Below are 12,699 nucleotides of genomic sequence, written 5' to 3'. Positions count from 1 at the left end.
CAGTATTTAGAGCTAAAATTAATAGGAATATTCTTTCTTTGTAAATTCCATTGTTAACAATTAGTTAAAAGATGTAGGACTTGGTAATATAAAAACACTACTGTGGTGCCAAAGTAATTAGTTGCCAATTTGTCTAAGTGACTTTAAGCTAATTCATAAACACCCTAGTTAAAAATACAGGCATACAAGAGAAACACAATTTTTAAAAGACAATTGGACACTGTCTTATTACGTTTTATAACTCAGGAATCCCTCCTTTTACGTTTTTGATGAGACTGCACCTAGGTTGGCCAGAAGCACAGAGACAGACGTAATTGAAATCCTCCGGTCCCTGGGTACCAGTGGTTTGACCAAGACCCCAGGACGCTCGAGCCCCAGGCGCCCTCCTGTCCTGCTCCAGGGAGGGTGAGGCGCTGTAGCACGGTATTTATTGAAGAACATCCGCGCACAGCACACGGGAGGACTCAGCAGTTCACAGTGAGTTCAAGGGTCAACTGTACACGTGAAGCGTTTCAGTAACGGGCAGGTTACGGTTCTCAAGCGCTGACCCTTCAGGCCCTCCCAAGCGCTGACCCTTCAGGCCCTCCCAAGCGATGGCCGCGGAGCAGTTGGGCAGGACAGTACCCACCCCTTTCGCCTTCAGGGCGCCCCCTCCACCTCCCCTCCCCCGTACCCCACCGGAGACCACACCTGCCGCGCAATCGACCCCGCCCGCCTCACGCCAACCGCGGCCGGAGCCCTCCACCGACGCGGCTCGTCGTTGCCTAGCAACCGTCGCCGCGCCAGGCTAGCACCAGCGCGCATGCTCATCAGCCTCGAGCCGCCCCGGGCCGGGAACCGCTTTCCGGAGGTCCGCCGCGGCTCTGCCACACTGCGCATGCTCGCCGGTCCCGACCCGCTTGCAGCCTCATCACGCATGCTCGCCCGCCCTGCCGAGCGCCCGGTAGGCCTGGGCAGGGCTTTCTTACCGCGCACGCTCGTCGGCCGCGCGCCGCACAGGGCCGCGCCGCGCGTGCCCGCTCGCCCGGCCCTCGTTCGGGGGCGCGCTGCGCGCGCAGGCGGGCAAGGCGGGCTGCCGTGCGGCCCGGCCCGGGGCGCTCTACCCGCGGCTCTCTCCCCACGGGCCCCGCGCGGTTCCTGGAACCCGCCTGCCCCGGGCCGCGGGGCCGCCGCTCTGCCTCGGTTATGGCTTGGACTCGCCTGGGCCCACCTGGTTTCCCTTCTCTAAGCATCACATCACGCACTGTCCGTTGTCCAGCGTCCGAAATCCACTGTTTCGTACATTACTTTGGCTTTTTAGTTGTTAGAGTTAAGCTTGGATGCCGTACTTAACGCCTCACTCTGGCCCAACCCGGAGACCAACAGAAGCTTGTTGAGACACTGACTCTGTGTATTTCAACTTAATTGAAATGAAGTTCAGCTGAAAGTACAGACACAAAATACAAAATGTAAATAGTCCCTTTTTTCTCCACTGCTCTGAAAGAGAGGTCTAAAGAACTTACCAAGTTGGTTGGAAATAGATCGTTGATTGTTGACACGTTAGTGATGTAACATGGGAATGAATGGTATTATATTGATGAAACAAGACAATTAGAAGCTTCATTGAAGGTTTTTTTTTCCTAGTGGAACTAAATTTTCTAAGGTGGCCACTCTTGTTTGAAAGTTTGTAGAAACCGACTAAAATTAAGCTAAGATTTTTTGGTAAAGCCAAATTAAATTCATAATGAAGTGAATTTTAAGTTATTAATCTTCACATACTCTTGGAAGCTTTTCCAACAAACACAGTAACCTTGATTGATGTTCTGATGGTAATGGGGCTAGGAGACAAGGCAGGATCACTGGTCGGAGAACCTTTTGTTCTGTGACTGGGAGTGTCCCTCCAGCACAGAGGAGAGAGCCAGAGCTTTGGGATCAGTCAGATAGGTCTTACTTTTGGGTTCTATACATAAAGGGGGCATTTCTTATTCCTCCCGTCAGCGTCCATGAGCCCTGCACCATCAGGCGCCCTGGGATGGAGCATACGACCAGCCTCAGCTCAGCAGAAAGTCTCGGTGTCCTGGCCACAGTGACTTATAACTGGCAAGCACGTGGGCCCGAGCGAGTCTGATCAGATGGACTCTGTCTACTTGTGGGAGCTACGGGAACATTCCTTTATTCTTCCTGCTGAGTGCAGGAACAGGGGAAGACGTGAAGCTGCAGCTGTGCTTCTCCTCACAGGGTGAGAGCAGGAAGCTGCTGGGGGCTGTCCTGAACCTCAGATCGGGATTCAACAGGAAGTGGCGGAGAATTGGACAGAGTCCAAGCCCTGGTGAGGTAGTTTAAGTCCTGAAGGGGCTTTAACCCAACTCTGAGTCTTTCCAGTTAACCTGAGTGAATAACTTCCCTTTAAGCTTCAGGCAGTTGAGAGGTCTGATTTTCTGTTACTTGTAACGGGAAGAATTCAGATGATAAATAGGTATACTATTACCACTTTAGGGCTTTGGTGAGGTTAAAACAGGGCTTCCCAGGTGGCATGAGTGGTGAAGAACCCACCTTCCAATGCAGGAGATGTGGGTTCTATCCCTGGGTCGTGAAGATCCTCTGGAGGAGGGCGTGACAACCCACTCCAGTATTCTTGCCTGGAGCATCCCATGCCTGTACGGATAAGGCTAAAACAGCATATGTATGTGAACTGCTTAGTACAGTGCCTGCTAATCTTTATATCAACTTTAAGGTATTTGTTCTTTTTAAACTTCCAACATCTAAGAAAAGTTCCCATTAAAAAAAATTCCTTCCCTCCATCCAAGTGTTTCAACTTTCAAGACTGTTTTACTGTCTGCATGTTTTCTATCCTAAGGAAATGGGTCTTTCTTCTTAGTGACATAGAATACTTTTCTGCAGGCATTTGCTTAAAAATTTAGTCTTGCAATTGTTACTTTGTAATTCTTGACAGAAAGCATAGCTGATGTGGTTGATATTTGAAGACATTATGAGGACCACATAGCTCACCTGTCCTTCAGATAGAGTCTTATATTCATCTTCAAAATGTGACATTCGTGGATGAGAAAGGTTCAATAACATGTATGACCCACCTACCTCACTCCAAGAAACCTTTTATCAGTGATTTATAGTTTGTTATGCTTCTAGTGTCTTTGTTTGTTTGTTTAAAGATGGGCTTAAAAATGCCTTATGTAGACTGTGTTTGCATGCTCTGAAACCCCCCTGAATACGTTCTCTGCAGTATTGCCCAATGCCCTTTATATAAGCACTCATGTCACCTGAAAACCAGGTTCCCTTTTTGGTGGATGTTGACCCAAAAGACACAACCAAGCCAAAGAGAGGGAGAAGGAAGGAATGGTTACTTGGAGCAAGTGAGGAGAACCCTGGGGATCTTTCCCAAGGCAGTGCCTCCCAGAACAGTCAAGTTGGGGAAGTTTTAAGCTAAGGTACATGCACATTCATGAATTCGGCTTCCCTGGTGGCTCAGCTGGTAAAGAATCCTCCTGCAATGCGGGAAACCTGGGTTCAATCCCTGGGTTGGGAAGATCCCCTGGAGAAGGGAAAGGCTACCCACTCCAGTATTCTGGCCTGGAGAATTCCGTGGACTGTGTAGTCCACAGGCTTGCAAAGAGTCGGACACGACTGAGCAACTTTCACTTCATAATGCACATTCGTGAAGGGGCCTGAGCAGAGGATAATTCAGCATTGCATTGGGGTGAAGGTCAACAGAGTCCAAGTTTTAGTTTATCTAAGCCTTGGTCTTTAAGGGTCAACATCATCATTCTATCCCGTTCCTTGCGGGGGGGGGGGGGGGTCCTTAATTCCTGCAGAACTCAGTGGTTGTAAATGGCAACTGACTCCAGTATTCTTGCCTGGAGAATCCCATGGACAGAGGAGCCAGGGGGCTGCAGTCCGTGGGGCTGCAGAGTCAGACACAACTGAGCGCCTGAACGACGACTGTGGTCGTATCAGACTGTCACCTGCACCCTTTAGGGGGAGCGTGGACTCTGTTCTGTCAGTGAATTGTTGTTTCTTGATTGTGTCGTCTTTGGTTCTGTATTTCCTTTAATATCATTAATGACTGAGACCTGTTCAAGGGCCAGCACTGTGGCCAGGCTTAGATCTCACAATGGCTGAGACCAAAAATGGCTTCTCTTATGTCTAGAAAGCCGTGTCTGGGTCCCTTTCTCTGGGGACCCCCTAACCTCTCTGCTTACACTTGCGTTATTAATATCTGAGAATTTCAGAAGCACAAACTGGATGTCCTGGGAATGGTCTGAGGAGAAAACCCTGGGGAGGAGATGAGATGTGGGTGGAGAGGACAGGCTGAGGCTGGCTGCTCCGCTTAGATGCGGAGAGAAGACACGGGTGTGCCTGGAGTGAGTGCGCTGTGCGCTCTTCTCCACGCACTGAAGAAGGAGGCCTCCTGTGTGGAGCTGTAGTTCAGAGATCCGGGCACAAACACTGTGAAGAGAAGGGTGATGGTGCCCACACACCTCGAAGCAGGGGCAGCCAAGGGCGGGCAGGGCTGGCTCTTTGATGGGAAGCATTTCTATGATGGGGGAATCGTATACTCTATTTTGTCTGTGTAGGAGCAGTGCAGGTATTCCTGAGTCCAAGCGTGTACTGCTCGCAGCCTGACAGTCAGATAAATCCACAGATAAATCCACAGGGTCAAGGGGGTAGTGACTTTATTTGGGAAGCCAACAGACAGAGAAGATGGCGGACTAGTGTCCCAGAAAACCATTTTACCCAAATCAGCATTGAGGCTTCTTTTTTTTAACCCAAAGAGGAGGGGCTTGTTGCATACTTCTTGGTGTCAGAATCCTTTGTTCACAGTGTTCCTTTGACTCTCCAGCAAGATAATTGGTATTTTCTGTTCTGCACATTTTTATCTCCTGGGAGGCAGAGCATTGAGAAAGGGCTCCTGTGTATGTTTCAGGCTAGAGTCAATGTCCTTTTACAGACTTGCAGAGCCAGCATGACTAAGCACAGAGCACAGAGGTGAGAGTCGGTGTGGAGTCCGGCGTGTTCTTCTCTACCACACAGGAAAATATCCAGCTATGACAGGTGGCATTTGGACTTTGTCTCCTGGCTGAGAATGAGGTTTTCCCACTATTACTGCAGAGACCAGCCCTTGCACACTAGTGGTGGGAGAGTCTAGGTTCTCAGTACGTTTGGTCCACACAGATGAAGTTTGCCCATCTGCCAAGACCACGGACTCTGTGCTGATGGACACCAGGCAGGATTAGAGTGGTTCTTCCTAGTTTAACCTCCTCCTCACCCTCACGTATTAAATGTTAGTGCTCTCACGTTTCTCCTTTGTTGCCTGCAGAATATTCTTAGTCCCACTCAATGCATATTCCACTCTAGCCTCTCTTAGCACTGTCCTTAATGCTGAAAATAAACCTGCAGCATGAAGAACAGTGGCGCAGAATCCACCTTTAATTTATGGATAGCTTTCAATTTTACCGGTCACCGAAAATGCCTTTCCTTTAATATATTTCACTGAATCTTTAGAATTGCCTTTAACTTTCTACTAATATTTCTAGATTCATCACTAATTCTTATCTTACTTCCACTCAAGTCCTTTTTCCAAATAACTAGTCTTTTCCTATATTTTGCAATATATGAGGTCCAGCAATTGTTGGGAAATTTACCATCTCTCTGAGTCCTGCAGCAGCCATCTTGTAAAGGCTGTTACACCAGTGGGGGGACTTTCTAAAATATTCTTTTTCCTAGAGATTATAAAGGGGTTTTGTTTTGTTTGTAATGAAGAAATGAAAAAGAGCTTAGGTGGAGTTATTTCATCCCTTCTGGCCAAAGGCATATCTGTATTTTTATATCTGTGACAAGAGTACAATGACTGCATCATTCCTGTTCATGTTAAAATATCAATAGAGAGACACTGATGACAACATCTCCTACACCGGGGCAGGGTGGGGGTGGGAGAGGGATTGCGGTGTTTCAGTGCCTTGCCTATAATTTAAAGTCATGGGCATAGCCAAAGAGCTCCTTTAAAAACTTGTTTTCTGAACAGAAAATGGAGCAAATTCATTCTTTGTTGGTGAATCCAATATATTTAGAATTGATTTATCACTTTGGAGAAGAGGAGTGTCCTGTTACGATGGAATGACTGACATGATAAAGATATTCACGCCCACTGCTCTGTGATTCTCCTGCACCAGACACTTTAAGAACCGTTCCAAGGACAATTATGCATACTCACTGGAGTAAGCAAGTACTGACTCTGCTCAGATATTTGTGATTTTTCTGCCCTAATTAAGTGAAGTGAAAGTCGCTCAGTTGTGTCCAACTCTTTGTGAACCCCATGGACCATACAGTCCATGGAATTCTCCAGGCCAGAATACTGAAGTGGGTAGCCTTTCCCTTCTCCAGGGGATCTTTGCAACTCAGGAATCGAACCCAGGTAACCCGCATTGCAGATGGATTCTTTACCAGCTGAGCCACCAGGGAAGCCCTGGTGGGAAGCATTACAAATTCCAGGTTTCTTGTGTAAACTCCACAGTCGCCTGGAAGAGAAATGCATGCTGGTTTCTAGCCACTGCATCGACAGCACAGTTTCTCTGAAAGTTGGATCAGCTGATGCTTTTATATATTCAATGAGGACTCAATCCTGATCAAATCCAGATTTTTAAAAAATTAATAACATTTTATTTATTTAATGAAATTTATAGACAAATTAAGCATATAATACAAAGCATTTCTTTACAGTTTCCCATTCTTAATATCTTGCATTTGTATGCTGCATTTGTCCCAAAAGACCAACCAGTGTTGATACATTCTGATTAAAGTTTATAGTTTTAAGTATTCACATCTCTTTTTGTATAGTTGTAAAGGTTTTGACAACTGCATCACATCATGTGTCCACAATTACAGTACCACTCAGAGGATTTCATTACTGTAAAAATCTCTCCCTCCCTTCTTTGTACTATCTGTCGTTTTGCCTTTTCAAGAATTTCATAGAGTTGGACTCATACAGTGTGTAGCCTTCTCAGATTGGCTTCTTTAACTTAGCAACATGCATTTAAGTTTCCTTCATGTCTTTTTATGTTTGACACCTCATTTCTTTTTATTGCTGAGTAATATGCCATTGTCTGGTGGACCACAGTTTGTTTACTCATCTACTGAAGGACTCTGTGGTAGTTTCAGTGATTATGAATAAAGTTGTTGTAAACATTTGAGAGCAAGTTTTTGTGTAGACATAAGTTTTCAACTCATTTGGATTGCTGGATTATATGAAGACCAAGTTTAGCTGTGTAAGAAATTGCCAATCTTCCAAAGTGTACTTTTTGAATCCTCACTAGCTCCATATCCTTATCAGTACTTGAAATGGTAAGTTATTTGAGTTTTAGTCATTTTAATAAGTGTGTGATAGCATCTCATTTTTTGTTTTAATTTGTAGTTTCCTTATGACATGATATTGAACATCTTTAATATCTTGATTTGCTGTCTATGTATTTACTTTGGTGAGGTGTCCATTCAGATTTTTTGCCCACTTAAAAAAATTAAGATACCGTCTTATGTTGAGTGGTAAAAGTTCTTTGTATATTTTGACTATAAGTCCATTATTAGATATGAATTTTGCAAAGATTTCCTCCCAGTCTGTGTCTTATCTTTTTCATCTGGAAAAGACCCTGATGCTGGGAAAGATGGAGGGCAGGAGGAGAAGGGAGCAACAGAGGATGAGGTGGTTGGATGGCGTCATCGACTCAATGGACATGAGTTTGAGCAAACTCCAGGAGATAGTGAAGGACAGGGAAGCCTGGCGTGCTGCATTCCATGGGGTTGCAAAGAATTGGACACAACTGAGCAACTGAACAACAACTATGTTTTTAGCAAAACAGAATTTGAAATTTTAATGAGGTCCATCTTTAAAATTTGTTTTCTTTCATGGGTTGTGCTTTTGTTATTGTAGTAAAAAGTCATTGCCAAAGCCAAGGTAATCTAGATGTTCTCACAGTTTATCTTCTGTAAATTTTACAGTTTTACATTTTACATTTAGGTGTATTATATATTTGGAGTTAGTTTTTGTGAAAGATACAAGGTCTGTGTCTAGATCCCTCTTTTTTCCCCTGGGCTCTTTATTCTCTTCCATTTATCTGTCCACTCTTTCACCAATGCCGCATTGCCTTGATTACTATAGCTTTATAATGTAGTCTTTAAGTTGGGAGGGTTAGTGCTTGAACTTTGTTCTTCTTTAGTATTGTGTTGGCTATTCTGGGTTTTGTGCCTTTTCAAATGACCACAGCTATGAAATTAAAAGATGCTTACTTCTTGGAAGAAAAGCTGTGACAAACCTAGACAGCTTAATAAAAAGCCAAGACGTGACATTGTCGACAAAGGTCTGTCTAGTCAAAGCTATGGTTTTTCTAGTAGTCATGTATGGATGTGAGAGTTGGACCATAATGAAGGCTGAGAGCTAAAGAATTGATACTTTTGAACTGTGGCGCTGAAATACTCTTGAAATACCTTGGATAGCAAAGAGATCAAACCAGTCAATCGTGGGAATCAGCCCTGAATATTCATTGGAAGAACTGACGCTGAAACTGAAGCTCTAATATTTTGGCCACCTGATATAAAGAGCTGACTCATTGAAAACGACCCTGATTCTGGAATAGTTTGCTGGCAGGAGGAGAGGGGGCGGGGCAACAGAGGATGAGATGGTTGGATGGCATTATTGACTTGATGGACATGAGTTTGAGCAAATTCCTGGAGATAGTGAAGGACAGGGAAGCCTGGCGTGCTGCAGTTCATGAGGTCTCAAAGAGTCAGACATGACTTAGCAACTGGACAACAACAACATTTTGCGTCTTGTGCCTTTTCAAATGAACTGTAGAATCAGTTTGTTGATTTCCACAAAATAATTCACTGGGATTTTGGTTGTGTTGTAGCCATAGATCAGATTGGGGAAGAACTGATATTTTAAATACATTGTTTTCCTTTCCCTGGACATGGAATATCTCTCCATTTATTTAGATCTTTGCTTTCTTTCAGAGTTTTGTAATTTTCCATATGTAGATCTTACACATATTTTATTAGAGCTAAACCTAAGTGAAGTTGCTCAGTCGTGACCTAAGTATTTCATTTTTATTGGAGTTAATGTAAATAGTGCTCTGTTTTTAATTTCAAATTCCACTTGTTCATTGCTGGTATACAGAAAAGTGATTGACTTTTTTGTATTAACCTTATATCCTGCAGCCTTGTTATAATTGCTTATTAGTTCCAGGACTTTTTTTTTCTTTTTTGCTAGTTCTTTGGGATTTTCTTTGTAGAGAATCATATCTTCTGAGAACAAAGATTCCCAATATGTATATTCTTATTGTTTACTTTTCTTGTCTTATTGCATTATCTAGGACTTTCAGTATGATGTTGAATAGGTGTGGAATGAAACATTCTTGCTTTTTTTCCCCATGAGAGGGATAAAGCACTTATCTTCTCACAGTAAAGTCTGATGTTAGCTGTTAGGTTTTTCACAGATGTTCTTTATCAAGTTAAGGAGGTTCCCCTCTATCCCTAGTTCACTAGGAGTTTATTTTCATGAATGGGTGTTGAATTTTGTCATATGCTTTATCTGCATCTATTGATAGGATTATATGATTTTTCTTCTTTAGCCTGTTGATGTGATGGATTAATTGATTTTTGAATGTTGAACCAGCTTTGCATTACTGGATTAAATTTCACTTGGTCATGGTATGTAGTTCTTTTCATGCATTGTTGGGTTCTATTTGCTAATAATTTGTTGAGAAACTGGTATCTATTTTCATCAGGGATATTGGTTTGTAGTCTTTCTTTCTTATAATACCTTTATTTGGTGCAGATATCAGGGTAGTGCTTCTGTTTTTCTGGGTGAGATTGTAGAAAATTTGTGTGATTTCTTTTTTAAAAGTCTAGTAGTGAAACACTGTTGACCTGCTGCTTAATTTTTTTAGCACCTATATTATTATTAAATATAGGCTGTTCTGATTATCTCTTTTTCTTTTTAAAAGTTCTGTTAGATTGTATCCTTTAAGAAATTTGTCTGTGTAATTTAAGTTATCAAATTTGTGGGTGTGAAAATTGTTCAGAATATCCCTTTACTATTTTTATGTGTCCAATGGGTCAGTAGCAATCCATTGATAATCCCATTTGAATTTCTGACTAGCAATTTCTGTCTTCTCTTTTTTTCTTGATTAGAGGTTTATGCATTTTATTGATCTTTCTAAAGTACCAGCTTTGATTTTGTTGATTTTTCTCTGTTGTTTTCCTGTTTTCAATTTCATTGGTTCCTGCACTAACTTTTAATATTTACTTACTTTGGTCTGCTTTTGGTTTATATTGCTCTTCTTGCTCTAGATTGCTAATGCAGAAGCCAAGATTCTTGATTTTAGAGTTTTCTTATTTTCTAACATGTATTCAATACTATAAATTTTTCTTTAAGTACTGCTTTTTATGCATCCTACAAACTTCAATAAATTACATTTTCATATTTATTTAAAGTATTTTAAAGAATCTCGAGACTTTTTACTTTGATTCATGTCTTATGTAGAAATGTGTAATTGATTCCCCAAATATTTCAGCATTTTCGAACTGTTTCAGTTATTGATAACTAGTAGTTTAGTTTCCAGAAAAGGCAATGGCAACCCACCCCAGTTCTCTTGCCTGGAAATTCCCATGGGCGAAGGAGCCTGGCAGGCTGCAGTCCATGGGGTCACGAAGAGTCGGACACAATGAGTGACTTCACTTTCACTTTTCACTTTCATGCATTGGAGAAGGAAATGGCAACCCACTCCAGTGTTCTTGCCTGGAGAATCCCAGGGACAGGGGAGCCTGGGGGGCTGCCGTCTCTGGGGTCGCACAGGGTCAGACACGACTGAAGCAACTTAGCAGCAGCAGCAGCAGTTTAGTTTCAGAATGTGGTTTATCTTGATGAATATTCCATATGAACTCGGGAAGAAAGTACACTGTGCTGTTGTTGAATCAACTATTCTTTAAATGTCAATTAAATTTGGTTGATTGATGGTGCTGGTCAGCTCAACTATGTCCTTAATGATTTTCTACAGGCTGGATGTGTCAGTTACTGATGGGAGGCTGTTGAAGTTTCCACTTACAATAGTGGATTTACCTATTTCTTCTTTCAGATCTGTAAGTTTGTGCTTCACATATTTTGACCTGTTGTTAGGTACATATGCATTAAAAATAGTTTTGTCTTCATGTAGAATTGACCCATTTATCATCATGAAATGCCTGTTGTTATCGTTGATAATTATCCTCTCCTTAGGTTGGCTTTGTTTGAAATCAATACAACTTCTCCAGCTTTCTTTAGATTAGTGCTAGCATGGTATATCTCTCTCTATCCCTTTACTGTTAATCTAGCATTGTCTTTATATAAAGTGGGTTTCTTTTAAATAACATGTAGCTGACTGTTGTATTTTAATCCACTTTGTCAGTCTCTGTGTTTTAATGTATTTAGACCATTCACTTATAAAGTGATCCTTATATAGTTGGATTAATATTTATTGCTATATATGTTTTCTATTTTTTCTGCATTTGTTCTTTGTTTCTTTTTGGTCTTTCCTTCTTTTTCTGCCTTTTGTGATTTTACTTGAACATTTTATATTGTTTCATTTTCCATCCTTTCTTAGTATATCAATTATACTCCTTTAAAAATTATTTTAGTGATTGCCCTAAGTTTACTGTATACATTTGCAACTAATCTAAATCTGATTTCAAATAACATTATGTTGCTTCATGGATAGGAGTAGGCCCTCCACTCTCTCCCATCCCTTGTAACATTGCTGTCATCCACTTCAATTATCTGTAGGCTATAAATCATCCAATATATTGCTCTTTGTTGATTATATAACAAACAATAGATCTATTAGATCAATGAAGAACATGAAAAAATGAAAAATTTTGTTTTGCCTTCGTCTGTTCCTTCTCTAACCATCTTTGTTATTCAAATATACTTTTTTAAAAGTATATTTGAATTTCTGACCCATGTAATTTTCCTTCCTTCTGAAGAACTTTATGCATTTCTTGCAAGACAATTCTCCTGGGAGCAAATTCCTTCAGTTTTTTTTTTTTTTTTTTGTCTGAAAAGGGCTATATTTCTTCATTATTTTAAAAACAATTTATTTAGGTGAAATTCACATAGCATAAAGTTAGCCATTTTACAGTGAACAATTCAGTGGCATTTAACATCCTCAAAATGTGCAACTACCACCTCCGTTTCGTTCCAAAACATTCCGATAACTCCATGGTGGAAATAAAATCCCATACCATTCTCTCCTCCCCAGCCCCTGGCAACCACCAGTCTGCATTCTAACTCTATGGATTTATCTATTCTGGATATTTCATATACATAGAATCACACACTATATGACTTTTTGTGTCTGATCCTTTTAAGTTATAATGTTTTTGAGGTTCATCCATGTTGTAGTATGTGTCTGTACTTCATTTTTTTATGGCCGAGTAATAGTCTACTGTATGTATATGCCACAATTTGTGTATCCATTCATCGTTCTTAGACGCTTGGGCTGTTCCCATGTTTTGGCTAATGTCAGTAGCACTACTGTGAACACACATGTACTTGCATTTGTTCAATATCTATTTTCAATTCTTTCGTGTACATACCAGGAGTGAAATTGCTGAGTCATTTGGTATGTGACCACCACACTGTTTTATATAGCAGCCACACCATTTTACATTATCAGTAAT

The 12,699-nt window shown here is 41.6% G+C and overlaps 1 protein-coding gene across 2 annotated transcripts in view; it reads right to left on the bottom strand.

Annotated features, from left to right (window-relative positions):
* The window catches only part of RNF32 (ring finger protein 32), a 35,883-nt gene extending 35,063 nt beyond the window's left edge, over positions 1 to 820 (bottom strand). For both annotated transcript variants that reach the window (XM_061166212.1, XM_061166213.1), the window contains exon 1: positions 691 to 820. The gene's annotated coding sequence lies outside the window, so the exon portion shown is untranslated. The remainder of the gene's footprint in view (positions 1 to 690) is intronic.
* Between the last annotated feature and the right edge of the window lie 11,879 nt (positions 821 to 12,699).

This window comes from Dama dama, chromosome 18, assembly GCF_033118175.1.
Source record: "Dama dama isolate Ldn47 chromosome 18, ASM3311817v1, whole genome shotgun sequence".
Taxonomy (NCBI): Eukaryota; Metazoa; Chordata; class Mammalia; order Artiodactyla; family Cervidae; genus Dama; species Dama dama.
This window is presented reverse-complemented; position numbering and strand designations above follow the sequence as displayed.